This window comes from Lissotriton helveticus, chromosome 11 (genome assembly GCF_964261635.1).
Source record: "Lissotriton helveticus chromosome 11, aLisHel1.1, whole genome shotgun sequence".
Taxonomy (NCBI): Eukaryota; Metazoa; Chordata; class Amphibia; order Caudata; family Salamandridae; genus Lissotriton; species Lissotriton helveticus.
Genome location: NC_136072.1, coordinates 747,448,817 through 747,462,782, shown reverse-complemented (window position 1 = coordinate 747,462,782; position 13,966 = coordinate 747,448,817). Strand labels below are relative to the sequence as shown.

Sequence of the window (13,966 nt, the reverse complement as noted above, 5' to 3'; positions counted from 1 at the left end):
TTCGGTATTTATGAATCGGTAAATAACATTTACCTACATCTAGCCCTTAGTCGGATATTGGGTAAACCCATTAACTTGATTAAGATAATGGTTTTTGTGTAACTGTGTCTTTTAATGTGTTGTGTGTTTCCTATTTCCCATCAGAACCCATAGGCTGTTAAACTGCTTAATGGTTTTAGAAGCGGTTTCATCTAGTTGGTTGTGTCATCAGTGCTTCTTGGAGAATCCAATAGATTCTAAAGTTGCTTGGAAACTGTATACTCAAGAGGGTTGTGGCTTCTCGGCTTAAGGTGTATAACGTCTTATGGTAATTGGGTGGTGTTTAAAGCTCTTTATTCCAGACGGTTGTACCGTTATTACTTATAGGTGGATCCCATAAAATTAATTTAGCTAGTGGGATATGTGAAGGCTCATCTTCTAGCACATTGTAACTTTGTTGCTTCCAGGAGTACCACACAGATTTTGACAGTCCACGTGGTTTTAAACAACTGCTTCTTCTGGTGAGGTGCACTTTTGATGTTTCCAGGTGTCCATCGAAGTCTCCTAATGTAATTAGATGCTACACCTTCCAATAGGTTGACCCTTTTAGGGGGACTCTATATAATCTTTGCTCATCTAGTGGTGGAAAGTGTCTCGTCTATTGGGGTGACCTTCAACAGTTTCAGTTGAACCCCAAATAGACTAAAAGTATTTGATGAGTTCTGACAACCTGTTTCTTCCACTGGGCAGTGCCTTAGCTAGCTCTATGTAAATCCCCTTATCTCTTAATTTAGCTGGTATTTGTTAGTAAGGTGCATCTTGCAGTGTTTTGCACATATAGTGATATCCTCTCGACTTTTATGTTACTCGGTAATTCGGAAAATGGCGTCTTTCTACTGGTTTTGCTTTCTCTGCTCCAAGGACATTTTTTAACAAATATTTATTCAGGCATTTTCTTGATTTTTACGACCGTCCCACTCAGCCACACCCCCTCTCCCCCCTCCCCTCCAGGCATGTTTTTATATATATATAGTCAGACATATCAATAGCGTTGTACACGTTGCATAATGTTTCAATCACGTTAATCACACTTTCCCAGATAGCCATTATGACCGTAATAGTTGCATCCATTGTGCCAGAGGGTCCCAGATTTCTAATCCCTTATTTTTCTTTTTCTGTCCCCTCCTACTATAAATAGCTATCTCTAAACTGTATGTTGCCAGCAGTCGCGCCCGTCACTGTTGGAAGGCCGGCAAATTTGGATCCAACCAAGCCGAAGCCAGACATATTCTGTAAACAGCCCTAGAAATAAATATGAGCCCTTGCATCCCCTTTGGTTGGGTGTCTGCATTCACTCCTAACATTATTTCCCCTGTTGAGATTTCTATTATTATGTTAAAAATTTCAGATAAAAAGGTAGAGATTTCCCGTCGGATAAGACTGAGTGTGTCGCAGGTAGCGAACATATGTATTAAGTCAGCTTTCTACAACGCGCATCGTGGGCATTCCGTGCCTTTGCCAGTGCCCCACTTAGCGATTTTATTAGGTGTGTAATACAATTGGAAGTATGTTTTATAATATTAGGCTTGTAACCTCATCGACATTAGTAATGACTGGAATAGTTTAAAAGCCCTCTGAATTGACCCCTCTGTTGTATCTAGCTTATTCTGCCATTTTAGAGTGCATTTATCCATATCATCCGGGAATGCGGAAACTAAATTATTATACATTTCCCCAATATTTACTGTATTGTTTTTGCTGACTAATTTGATTGTCTGAATTCTCTGAAATTTCGCTCTTCCGCCCCCTTTTTTCATTAAAAAACCTCTAACTTGTAATTATTTAAAGAAATCTCTATGTTCTAGGCCAAATTCGCTTTTTAACTCTTCGAATGATTTAAAGCCTGTTGGGGCGTAAAAGCTACCACATCGTGTAATCCCCGCTCTTAACCATCTCTTCATGCATGTATCAATGAAAATCTCTGGAAGATTGTTCTTTCTGGTGAGAGCCGTGTAGTAGGAGAACCTCCCGATACCCAGGAGTGTACGCACTTGATTCCATACGGTGTAAATGCCAGCTAGTGTTTTAAAGCGGACTTTTTTAAAATGACAATCGTATGTCAGTCGCCAAAGAGGTTCTCGCACTTCATTACCAAAAATAAGTTCTTGCGGTGTTGGAACCACCCTCTCTTGTCCATGGTTCTCCTTTGGGCCTACTAATACATTGGTGTATTTCAGTATCGTGGCCCACCAATAGACTTTGAGATTAGGCACGGCAAGGCCGCCTCTCTCTTTTGGGAGAGAAATATATCTATATGCTCCGCGCGATCTTTTATATCCCCAGATGAATCTGGAAAATATATTGTCTATGTCTTTAAATATCTGTGGGGCAATGTTTAAGCAGATGGTTCTAAAAAAGTATAAAAATTTGGGAAAAATAACATTATACTAGCGTTACATCTACCTATTATGGTTAGATGTAGATTATGCAATCTACTAAGGTTTTTTTCCGTTTGCTTCATGAGTGGATCCATGTTAATTTTTACCAGTTTATCTAGATTAGAGGTAATGTTTACTCTCAAGTACATGGCATTTTCCACTATCCGGTCGTCCATATAGGTGCTTTTATTATTGGTGATTATCTAGGTTTTATTCTGGTTTAGTTTATAACCGGAGATCTCTCAAAACTGCTAGTCTCATCTTCCATTATTTTTACTGCTTCGCTTGGATCAGTTGTGACTATTGCGATGTCCTCTGCGTAGGCTAACTTCTTGGTGTCGCCATTTGGGGTTTTGATTGGTGATATAGCCATATTGGTTTCTAGTCTGCGAATAAAAGGGTCGATAAATATTGCGAATAATAAGGGGGAACATGGGCAACCCTGCCTTGTCCCTCTAGTCACATTGATATTCCCTGACATTTCCCCGTTTATCATGACAACAGCTTCCGGATTTACACATAACATACAGATAGCATTTATAAATGGCTCCCTGATTCCACTCTTTGACATAGCCGTCCATAGATATTGCCAGGAGACCCTATCAAAGGCCTTCTCTGCGTCTAATAGTATAAGTGCCATAGGGTCCTGCTACTTCCGCTATGTCAAAGAGTGTGATCACCCTCTGAACATGATCAGTGGTGGATCTTCCCGGAATGAATCCATGTTGTCGGGTCGAAATAATTTTGTGTATGATTGGTGCTAGTCTGCCAGCTAATAGTTTAGAGTAAGCTTTAAAGTCATAATTTATTAATGTGATTGGGCGGTAGGAACCCAATTCTGTTGGATCTTTGTTTTTCTTTGGAAAAACCACAATTTTAGCACGAGACCATGATCCTAGTGGTTGCTCTCCATGGAAGACATCGATTATTAGATCAGTTAAAATTCCTTTCAGTGGTTTATGGAATTTGGCATAGAATTCTGCAGGTATTCCATCCAACCCAGCTGCCATTCCGGGGGAAAAACTGTTTATCGATAATAGAATTTCTACCCACTGAGGTATTTCTACTAGGCTGTCTTAATCTTCCTATGGGAGCTGACGTGCCATAGCCCGATCTAGATCCTTGATCTCTTCTTGCTTTTTAATAGTCTCTATGTAGTCCATTTTTAGGATCTTTAATCTCTTTGATCATGTTCGCCATATTCTGTTGTCTCGTGCGAACTGCAAGATGGTGTCCTACTTGTTCCCTTAGCTCGTATGTTTTCTCCCTGTTCATTGTGGCTTTGCATATTGCTTTTTCCGTGAAGATGACTGCTACTCTGTTCCTTGCAACAGCCACCTCTCCTAATGCCCCTTCGATATTCAAACCCCCCTGAACTGCCCTTATAAGTCCTTCCTCTGCTTCCGCTAATTTTTCCTGTAGTATTTTTATTTTCTGATTTGACTCTCGATTAAAATTTAGCGGAAATTGGAGAGTTTCTACCCTAATTCCTGACTTGAGAGTGTCCCACACTACTTCTATTGGTGCACTGCCCTGGTTATCCTCTAGAAATTCTGGTATCCATTTATTCATAAGTTGACAGTATTTCTCATTTAGATGTAAAGCCCTTTCAAATGTCCACCTATTATAATCCTGTTGGATCCCTTCGATATCGATACTTAAGATTAGGGGATTGTGGTCTGACAGGACCCTGGTTAGCCTATCTATTAGGCACTCTGATATCATAGTATGGGAGGCGAACACATAATCTAGCCTATCACGTTTAGAATGAGGGTTAGAAAAGAAAGTAAATCCTGGGTTATTGGGGTGTTTAGATTGCCAACAATCTGACAGCCCGTGGGTGATGCATCGTTCGTGAAGTGCTCTGAATACCCTCGGTTTCCTTCCTTGGTATAAAAAATTGGACCCCAGCGACCAATCAGACGGTAGATTCAAGTTGAAATCGCCGCATACAATCATTGGGAGTGACCAGTGTACTAGTTTGTTAGAAATAAATCCCAGCAGGTCTGGATCATCTGTAATTCACCCGTGTAAGGAGCAAATAGTTATTTTTTTCCCAGTACTGTACTGGCACTCCGTGACTGCCCACCGCCCAAGCTTGTCAGCTGCAGATCTAGTGAATTGGAGCCCCCTCCTATTTCCAGAATGGCCACCCCGTGTCTTGGTTGCCTGTGTTGTGGCTGTAATCAGTCTAAATCCGAGAGTTTTCAAAAGGTGCAGTTGAGACCCCTCCACATGTGTCTCCTGGAGACATATAATATTAGCCCCTGTTGATCTAAGACCTATTGCAACTCTGTCTTTTTATTGGGTCATTGATGCCACAAATATTAATGGATAATATTCTTAACTTAGCCATTCAGAATTTTGGATCCTACCCCTCCTTGAACTTAACACTTTGCCCATACCGATTGTCATCCCCCTACTTAGCTGTGTCCCTTGTTGTCTATTTGTTACTTTAGCCCTGACTATGGGTTCTATCCCTACTGTGTGCCTGTGTGCTCGCCCCCATCCCCCTCCTCCCTTCTGTGGCAGTCAGGCTCAATCCTGAGCCTGTGTGATAGCGTCTGGATCGTCCACTCTCCCTCCCCCTCCCCCCTCCACGCCCCATCCTCCCATCCTGTGCTCGGGTCCCCCTTGTGAAACTCAAAAGGGAAATACCTATATACATTTCTAGTCATTAGGAGTTATTTGGTCACTTCAGTTACCCTAAAGTTAACCATATCCTCCCACCCAGCTGCCGGCACAAGGTTCCCTGCGTTGTCCAACTGGCCTACCCAGGCTTCTTCCCTCCTGCTAAGATCTCGTCAAGTAGCTTCTGAGCTTGTATTTCTGAGGAAAAATAAGAGTTCTGCCCTTGGTGGACAATTTTTAGTTTTGCAGAATTTTGTAAGAAAGCCGAGGCCCTGGCTTTTTGGAAGGGGGTAATGAGTTCTCTGAGCCTCCATCTTCTTTCTACTGTGGCATGTGCAAAGTCTGGTTTAGCAAAATACATAAAGTTTTCGCCTTTCCTTTTCATATTCGGTCTGGCCAAATCATAGACTGTCTGCCGGAGTAAAAAGTTCCCAAAATAAATTAGGATCACGCGTGGGTACCCTTGTGCATTTGTTTGTCGCTTCGGCATTGAAAGAGGAAATCTATGCACCCGCTGCACTTCCTTGTCCCAGTCCCAATGCACTAACTCCGGCAGAGAAGTTTTCAGGAGGTATATTGTAAAACCCCTTACATCACTTCCCTTGGCTCAATTCTTTGTAATCTTAAATATCTGGTAGTTGAGAGGTTGCACTTTCCAAGGTAGCAACTGTGCCCCTTCAAAACGGACCAAGAGATCACATTTCTAGTTTGAAAGAGGAAGAGGTTGGATCTTGATATGGACAGCACCTAAATAATGGCCTGAGAAAACTGTCTAAATTAATTGTAATTTGGGTCATGGCTGCAGTGCTCCAGTAGGTCTCATTGGCCGACACCCACCGAACCCTAGAGTGCTCCCTGGGTCATCCATGACTACAAAAAAACTGCATTATGGATGAGCAGTTGTTACAGCCCAATGAGGTCTATACCAAGATGAAAGCTCTGCATTTGTCTCAATGTTCCTGCATGGCACCTAACTTCCCAGGTCTTTTCCTCTGCAATTCACTAATCACACTGTACTCCTATCAACTCCTTGGCATCCCATCTATCTTGCCTCCTCCCTTATTACTTGTTCTTATTCGGTCGTCCTTTCTGTGCTTTGCCAGTCTTAATCTAGACACCTTCTCCTACCCAGCCCCTTCCTTACTCTGCACTCCACCCTTCCACCACACCCCATCTTAAAACATACAATTCTTCTCTAGTTTAAACCATCTCTCCTCTGCTTGCCTCCCTACCTCCAGCTACTGTGTTTCCTCATATTCCCACATCCAGTTTTTCTCCGTACACTGCCTTCCCCTCTCCTTTGACCATCTTTCCCTCCTACTATATCCTCTACAATGAACTAGCAGTCTTCCACTCATGCAAACCATGGCCAACCAAATCACCACTCTTCAGTGTCCCTTGGCCCCCCGTACACACTTCATGCATCACATTTATCACCTCCTTTACAGCATTTTCCAAACCACCTGCCCTATGATCCTTCCTAAAGTATCCCCACCCCTCTTTAACTGACCTAGTTTATGAAGGCACATGCCTGACTTGCTGTAACACTCCACATCACTCCAGTATTTCTCAGCATAACCCTCGCTTTCTCCTCCCAATTTACCCACTTAGATAACATATTTTATTCTATTTACATCTATTTTTAATTGGAACTCCCAACGTCATTGCACTTCCCCATTGCACCCCGCAAATCAATCAAGGCACTACTCCACCTCTTGGCCCCTCGACCGGTCAGACCTCTCCTTCTTCTTTTCCAAACTTCATTGTTCTCTATTAAACATTACCTCCTCAATAGCACAAAATCAATAAATAAGATCCTCTTGAACGTCAATACCTTTATCTCAGACTCAAATCTGGACCTTCTTTTCATCACCAAGAACATGTTTGGAAAATAAACATCCCTAATTCTTTAAGAGACAACACACTCTGGATATGGAATCCTAACTTGAAACTAACCTTAAGGAGACTATGGAAGGATGGTAGCCATAATCAAGGACATGGGCGGATCTATGATGTTACAACGCGTTATTTTACAACGCAGACCGTTACATCGCAATTTTTACAACGCAGGATCCATTACAACGCATGGCATTACAACGCATGGCATTACATCGCAGATGCTATTACAATGCATGGCATTACATCGTAAGTATAGGTAAGTATACCTTTTTAAAAAAAATGTAATTATTTTAATTTAATTAAATTATTTTAATCAAAATAATAGTAATTATTTATTTAAATTAATTTTAATAAAAAATGTAATTAATTTTATTTAATTAATATAATTAAATTAATTTAATTTAAATATTTTTTTGATTGTAATTAAAATAAATTATTTAAAATAATGTATTTAATTTAATTATTTTAATTAAGAAATGTAATTAATATAATATAATTAATTTCATTTAACTTAAAAACACCCCTGTACCCCAAAACCCAAACCCTGCCCTGAAACCTAAAAACACCCCTGTACCCCAAAACCCAAACCCTGCCCTGAAACCTAAAAACACCCCTGTACCCCAAAACCCAAACCCTGCCCTGAAACCTAAAAACACCCCTGTACCCCAAAACCCAAACCCTACCCTGAAACCTAAAAACACCCCTGTACCCCAAAACCCAAACCCTGCCCTGAAACCTAAAAACACCCCTGTACCCCAAAACCCAAACCCTGCCCTGAAACCTAAAAACACCCCTGTACCCCAAAACCCAAACCCTACCCTGAAACCTAAAAACACCCCTGTACCCCAAAACCCACACCCTACCCTGAAACCTAAAAACACCCCTGTACCCCAAAACCCAAACCCTACCCTGAAACCTAAAAACACCCCTGTACCCCAAAACCCAAACCCTACCCTGAAACCTAAAAACACCCCTGTACCCCAAAACCCAAACCCTACCCTGAAACCTAAAAACACCCCTGTACCCCAAAACCCAAACCCTACCCTGAAACCTAAAAACACCCCTGAACCCCAAAACCCAAACCCTGCCCTAAAACCTCAGTACACCTATACATATACTCCTATACTCATATTTATTTAAAAAATTACTTAAATTAATAAATTTAATTTATAATATTTAAAAACAAAAAAAAATATTTTTATTTATTTTTATTTATAATTAATATTAATTAAATCATTTATATAATATTAAATAAAATTAAAATAAATTATATACTTACCAATACTTACGATGTAATGGTATGCGTTGTAATAGCATCTGCGATGTAATGACATGCGTTGTAATGCCATGCGTTGTAATGGATCCTGCGTTGTAATAGCTGCGTTGTAACAGCATTACGACGTAAAAGTTGCGTTGTAAGTGATACACACCACATTTTACAGATGGCAAACTTAAAAGTCTTTGTAATAACTAATTTAACCAATTTCAAATCACTTTTCATTTGCTACTCACCCTCACTTAACATATCCAAGATCATTCCTACTGATACAAAGGCTTCCATCAAACATGAATTCACAGATACCGTCATATATGCCATCTTTGACATATTTGTAACCCACAACGATCTCTGCTTTTGGGAAATCAGAATATCCGATTTAACCCCTTGGGCACGGTCGCGATTCTGCATCTGTGCAGCCGTTTTGAAGAGTGGGCGGGTCCATGACGTCCCCCAGCCGTCATCAGCACACGCCCACCGTGATGCATGATGGCCAGGGGCCGTCATCAGCATGGAAGGGGTTAAGTGGCTGAAGCTCTCTCAAGCAACAGCTGCATTATTACCCAAGAAACAATCTGTGTCTGGTTCTACATGGTCACCCACTCAACAAAATATTCTCAGTCTATTTATCTTCAACTGAAATGAGAAAACACACCTTAGTGCCTCTACTGAATCAACAAATAATCCACTGACAATGTAGCAGGCTCTAATGTTCTAAACTGATATCTTGTGCAACAACTAGATTACTCAGACCAAGATTAATAACCTATTAGGATAATTGCCATAAGGTGAAAACATTTCCTGGTCTCTTTTAAATCACTCTCCACCATCCTATCTCTTGATCCTTCTCATTCAACTGCACACCCAAGTGTAGCACACATGACAAGATATGCGCCCAAATTTGCTCATCACAGACAACATCTAAAAAACTTCAGGCTACAGTACATCACAACACTTTACCAATAAGTACAACCTACACAGTTGCATGCTATCACCTGGGAAATTCTTTAGCACCAGATCAGGTTTTCAAACCCAAAACATACTCATTGAAAAGGAGGGCAGATCTGTTTTTGTGAAGGACCGGTTGGACGGCATGCCATCCGCTTGGGTTGTATCTATGCACCAAATTAAGAGCAAATGACATTATGGATGGCTATCAAAAGCCCTAACTCAATGGGTAGGTATCCCATGGTTACTAGGTGGGGATTATAACAATGTACTGAATGTTTCCCTTGACGTTTCTCACCCCCCACTTCTTCATACCCCAGACCATCAACACTACAGTCAGTTATCTTTATGGGCTCATCATTGGTCATTTCTCGATGCGTGGAGAGCCGATAGCCCACACCTATGCATTTACTCACATTATTCGTCCCCAAATAAACTTTACGTTCACTTAGACTGCGTTATGTGGTGATACTGACTCTATAACTCATGGGAGGAGAGCAACGTCTTAATACATGGCAATACAAAGCTATTAGGAAACACGTAGACATCTCTCAAGTTCACCTTTGTCGCCTTTGGGAGGAGGACTTTACAAGACCTATTCACGAAACTGAGTGGTGTACAGCCCTTGAGTCCGCTACGACTGTTTCGATGAATGCTCACTTTAAAAATATCCAATATATGATTCTTCACAGGGCCCATTTTACACCCACTCAAATTAATTGTATGTTCTCTGCAGCCAACTTCACTCATCCTAGATATCTCGCCCCGGCTGACGACCTCTGGCACATGCTTTCGTCCCGCCCCAGCATAGCAAGACTTTTTGTTGGGTTTAGAACTCTGGGCACTTTACCAATGCTACTCAGTGCTAAAGTGCATATGCTCTCTGTGTAAATTATGAATATATTGGTTATCCATGATTGGCATATTTGATTTGCTGGTAAGTCCAGAGTAAAGTGCACTGAGCGTGCCAGGTCCTGAAAATCCAATGCTACTAGTTGGCTTGCATCACTGACTGTGCCACCCACTTGAGTAGCCCTGTAAATGTGACTCAGACCTACCACTGTAGAATCTGCACATGCAGTTTGTAACTGCCATGTTGACCTGGGAAGGGCACTCATTTGCCCGGCCCCAACCTTCCCTTTTTTTACATGTAAGGCACTCCTTAGGTAGGCCCAAGGAACCCCCATGGGCAGGGTGCTGTGTATGTAAACAGTAGGACATGTGTTTTACATGGCCTGATAGTGAAATACTGCCAATTTCATTTTTCTATATTGAAAGGCTGTCTCCCACATAGGCTAACATGGGAATTACTGTGTAACTTCTTACAAGTATAACTTTCCACTGGTACAGGATAGAGAAATGGGGTTTAGGCTCTCTTAACTCAGAATGTAATAACACATCTTTTTAGGGAGATGGTTTTAAAAATTGAGTGTTTTAAAATGCCACTTTAAGAAAGTAAATGCAAAACCAACAGTTGATGGACAGAATGCAGAACAATGTCATACATTCACCCCAGTACAGAGATCTGGGCCTAAATCCATCAATTTTTTGCACTCCACACCACCCCAGTTCATACATGGCCATATGCAAATCAGCCTTGACCCTGTGCCTCATGGGAATAGTCCAGCCAGAACTGCCAAGCCATGTCTTTCCTGGACTGGAATCAAGCATCCTAGGACCGGTTTCTGGCTATCAGCCGTCTTCCACCAGAATAGCTTGACCCCAGTGGTGTGGAGAGCATGAGACTCACGTCTGAGCATACCCATCCCACTCGGGGTGCAAATGCAAAACCAACAGTTGAAGGACAGAATGCAGAACAATGTCATACATTCACCCCAGTACAGAGATCTGAGCCTAAATCCATCTTTTTTTGCACTCCACACCACCCCAGATCAGACATGGCCACATGCAAATCAGCCTTGACCCTGTGCCTCATGGGAACAGTCCAGCCCGAACTGCCAAGCCATGTCTTTCCTGGACCGGAATCAAGCATCCTAGGACCGGTTTCTGGCTATCAGCCGTCTTCAGACAGGATAGCTTAACTCCAGTGGTGTGAAGAGCATGGGACTCACGTCTGAGCATACCCATCCCACTCGAGGTGACAAATGCAAAACCAACAGTTGATGGACAGAATGCAGAACAATGTCATACATTCACCCCAGTACAGAGATCTGAGCCTAAATCCATCGTTTTTTTGCACTCCACACCACCCCAGTTCAGACATGGCCATATGCAAATCAGCCTTGACCCTGTGCCTCATGGGAACAGTCCAGCCCAAACTGCCAAGCCATGTCTTTCCTGGACCGGAATCAAGCATCCTACGACCGGTTTCTGGCTATCAGCCATCTTCAGCCAGGATAGCTTGACTCCAGTGGTGTGGAGAGCATGGGACTCACGTCTAAGCATACTTTAAGAAAGCAGGCATTTTCTTATTTAACAATTCTGTGTGCGTCTGCTATTTTGGGTATTGACTGGGGATGTGCATTCACTGCAGATAGCCACAAGGGGGGTTGAGGTGCTTCCTGCCTTTCTTGGGCGACTCATAGTTGGGCTGAATCAACTTTGCCTGCATTTTGAGTGGTGGGAGGAGTTTCACTTACACCTGAATAGACTGTGTCTCCTTTGCACAATGCTTTCTCCACCTCCTGTAACCATGCTGCACCAGAGAGGACGGAACAAATTTTGACTGGGCTCAGAGATTCTTGCCACAAAGAGAAACTGCGGTATCAGTATTTATCCTTAAACCCCAGAGAATTAGATCACTTTTGGACTCAAGAGGAACCTTGCCAAAGAGAAGATCTGGAGAGCTGTAAGTATGTAAGTATGTATGTATTGGTATATTTATATAGCGCAATGACTGTCACCCAACGGGTATCCTGGCGCTTGAACTTAGATAATACATACACGATGTTTTAGCAGCTGCACAGCTTACATAATTCTTGGAAAAAGATGTGTTTTCAAAGCTTTCTTGAAGGAAGTAAGATCTCCCATGCTTCGTAAGCATAACGATAAGGAATTCCACAGTCTCGCTGTGGTAAACCTAAAAGATCGACCTCCCATCCGGGTCCTCAAAATCCTGGGAACTATCACCAGACAAGCTGAGGCCGAACGGAGAGATCTGGACGGTACATACCAGGAAAACAAGTCCTGCAGAGGAGAAGGGCCCTGTCCATGAAGGGCCTTATGTACCAGACAGAGGGCTTTGAAATCAATCCGCTGAGGGATTGGCAACCAGTGAAGATCCCTGAGTGCCTTGGTAGATGAATCAGATCGTGGGCGCGAAAGGGCCAATTTGGCGGCAAAGTTCTGTACACGCTGCAGTTTTCCCACCAGGGTCGTAGGTGCCCCCAGAAGTAGTGAATTACAGTAGTCGAGCCTACTTAAGATGATGCTCCGCACTACCTCTGGCCTAGTCTGTACAGGGAGCATGGGTAATATCTTCCGCAGCATCCGCAACAGTGCCATACAAGTGGCCACCGTTTTATTTACGGACACGTCTAGCTGCAGGCTGGGGCCGAACATCACCCCCAGGTTACGAACCGATTCAGCCGGCAAACTGGTACCCTGGAAGGACGGAGGCCAAATATTCAATGGAAGAGGCCTAGGGGTGCGATCCATAGAACAATGTAGCACCTCTGTTTTGGAGCTGTTAAATTGCAAAGAGTTGTGGCTCAACCATTCCGCCGTGATGGACATACAGTGGTGGAAGGTCTCCTGTGACACAGCCTCCTTACCCTCAAACGAGAAGATGAGTTGGGTGTCGTCAGCGTAGTTGGTGACCGCTATACCGAAAGATTTTATCAGTTTGATCAGGGGACGGAGGTAAAGATTGAATAGGATCGGGCTGATGGCCGACCCTTGAGGCACGCCCTGCCCAACCCTTCTGATGTTAGATTTGAAGGGTGGCAGGGCCACCATCTGGTGCCTATTATCAAGATAGGACACCAGCCAGTCAAGAGCCGATCCCGACACTCCTATTTCCTCCAGTCTCCCTATCAAGATCGTATGGCTGACCGTATCGAACGCGGCCGACATGTCGAGCAGTACCAAAAAGGCTGCTCGACCTTGGTCGGCACGGGTCCGAAGATCATCTAAAACAGTCACCAGTGCAGACTCCGTCCCATGGGCTGGTCTGAAGCCAAATTGGGCCACGTCCAAGCAAGCATTAGTTTCCAAGAAACTGGAAAGATGTTTTGTGACCAATTTCTCCAGAATTTTAATTGGAAATGGGAGCAAAGAAATAGGCCTATAATTTGCTGGACAGGTGGGATCCAAAGTATCCTTTTTCAGGAGTGGGGAGACCACCGCCAGCTTCCAGCAGTCCGGAACCCGTGCAGACCTGAGGGACTGACAACAGATGGAAAAAAGAGGGGGGGAAAAGCTCTTCACGGAATAGTTTCCAAAATTTATGTGGAAGAGGATCAAGTGGCGAGCCCGAGAATACACCGTTTGCCAGTACACAGAAATCTTCAAAGGACGGCGGGGGAAAACTGTTCAATTGAGCTGACCTAGCATCTTTCTCCAAGATGGAAGTTGAAGTAAGATTAAGCAAGGTCTGAGGGTTTGGGCCTGGCAGTATTGCAAGGTTGTTCAGAATAGTTGCAATCTTGTCCTCGAAGGCCTGTGCCAATGAGTCACATAAAGATTGAGCAGCAAGAATATCCTTTACAGTACAGGCGGGACACGCCAAGTCTTCAACGATCTTAAATAGGGCCTGGGACTTGTTCACGGCTGACAGTAGTGATTCTTCTAAGAAGCTAGCCTTGGACTTTTTAATCTGGGCTTTATAAGTCAC

At 43.0% G+C, this 13,966-nt stretch overlaps 1 protein-coding gene across 2 annotated transcripts in view; it reads left to right on the top strand.

The window, feature by feature from the left end:
• Window positions 1–13,966, top strand: part of LRRTM4 (leucine rich repeat transmembrane neuronal 4) — a 1,979,041-nt gene that overhangs the window by 1,765,324 nt on the left and 199,751 nt on the right. The gene's annotated exons all lie outside the window — the stretch shown is intronic.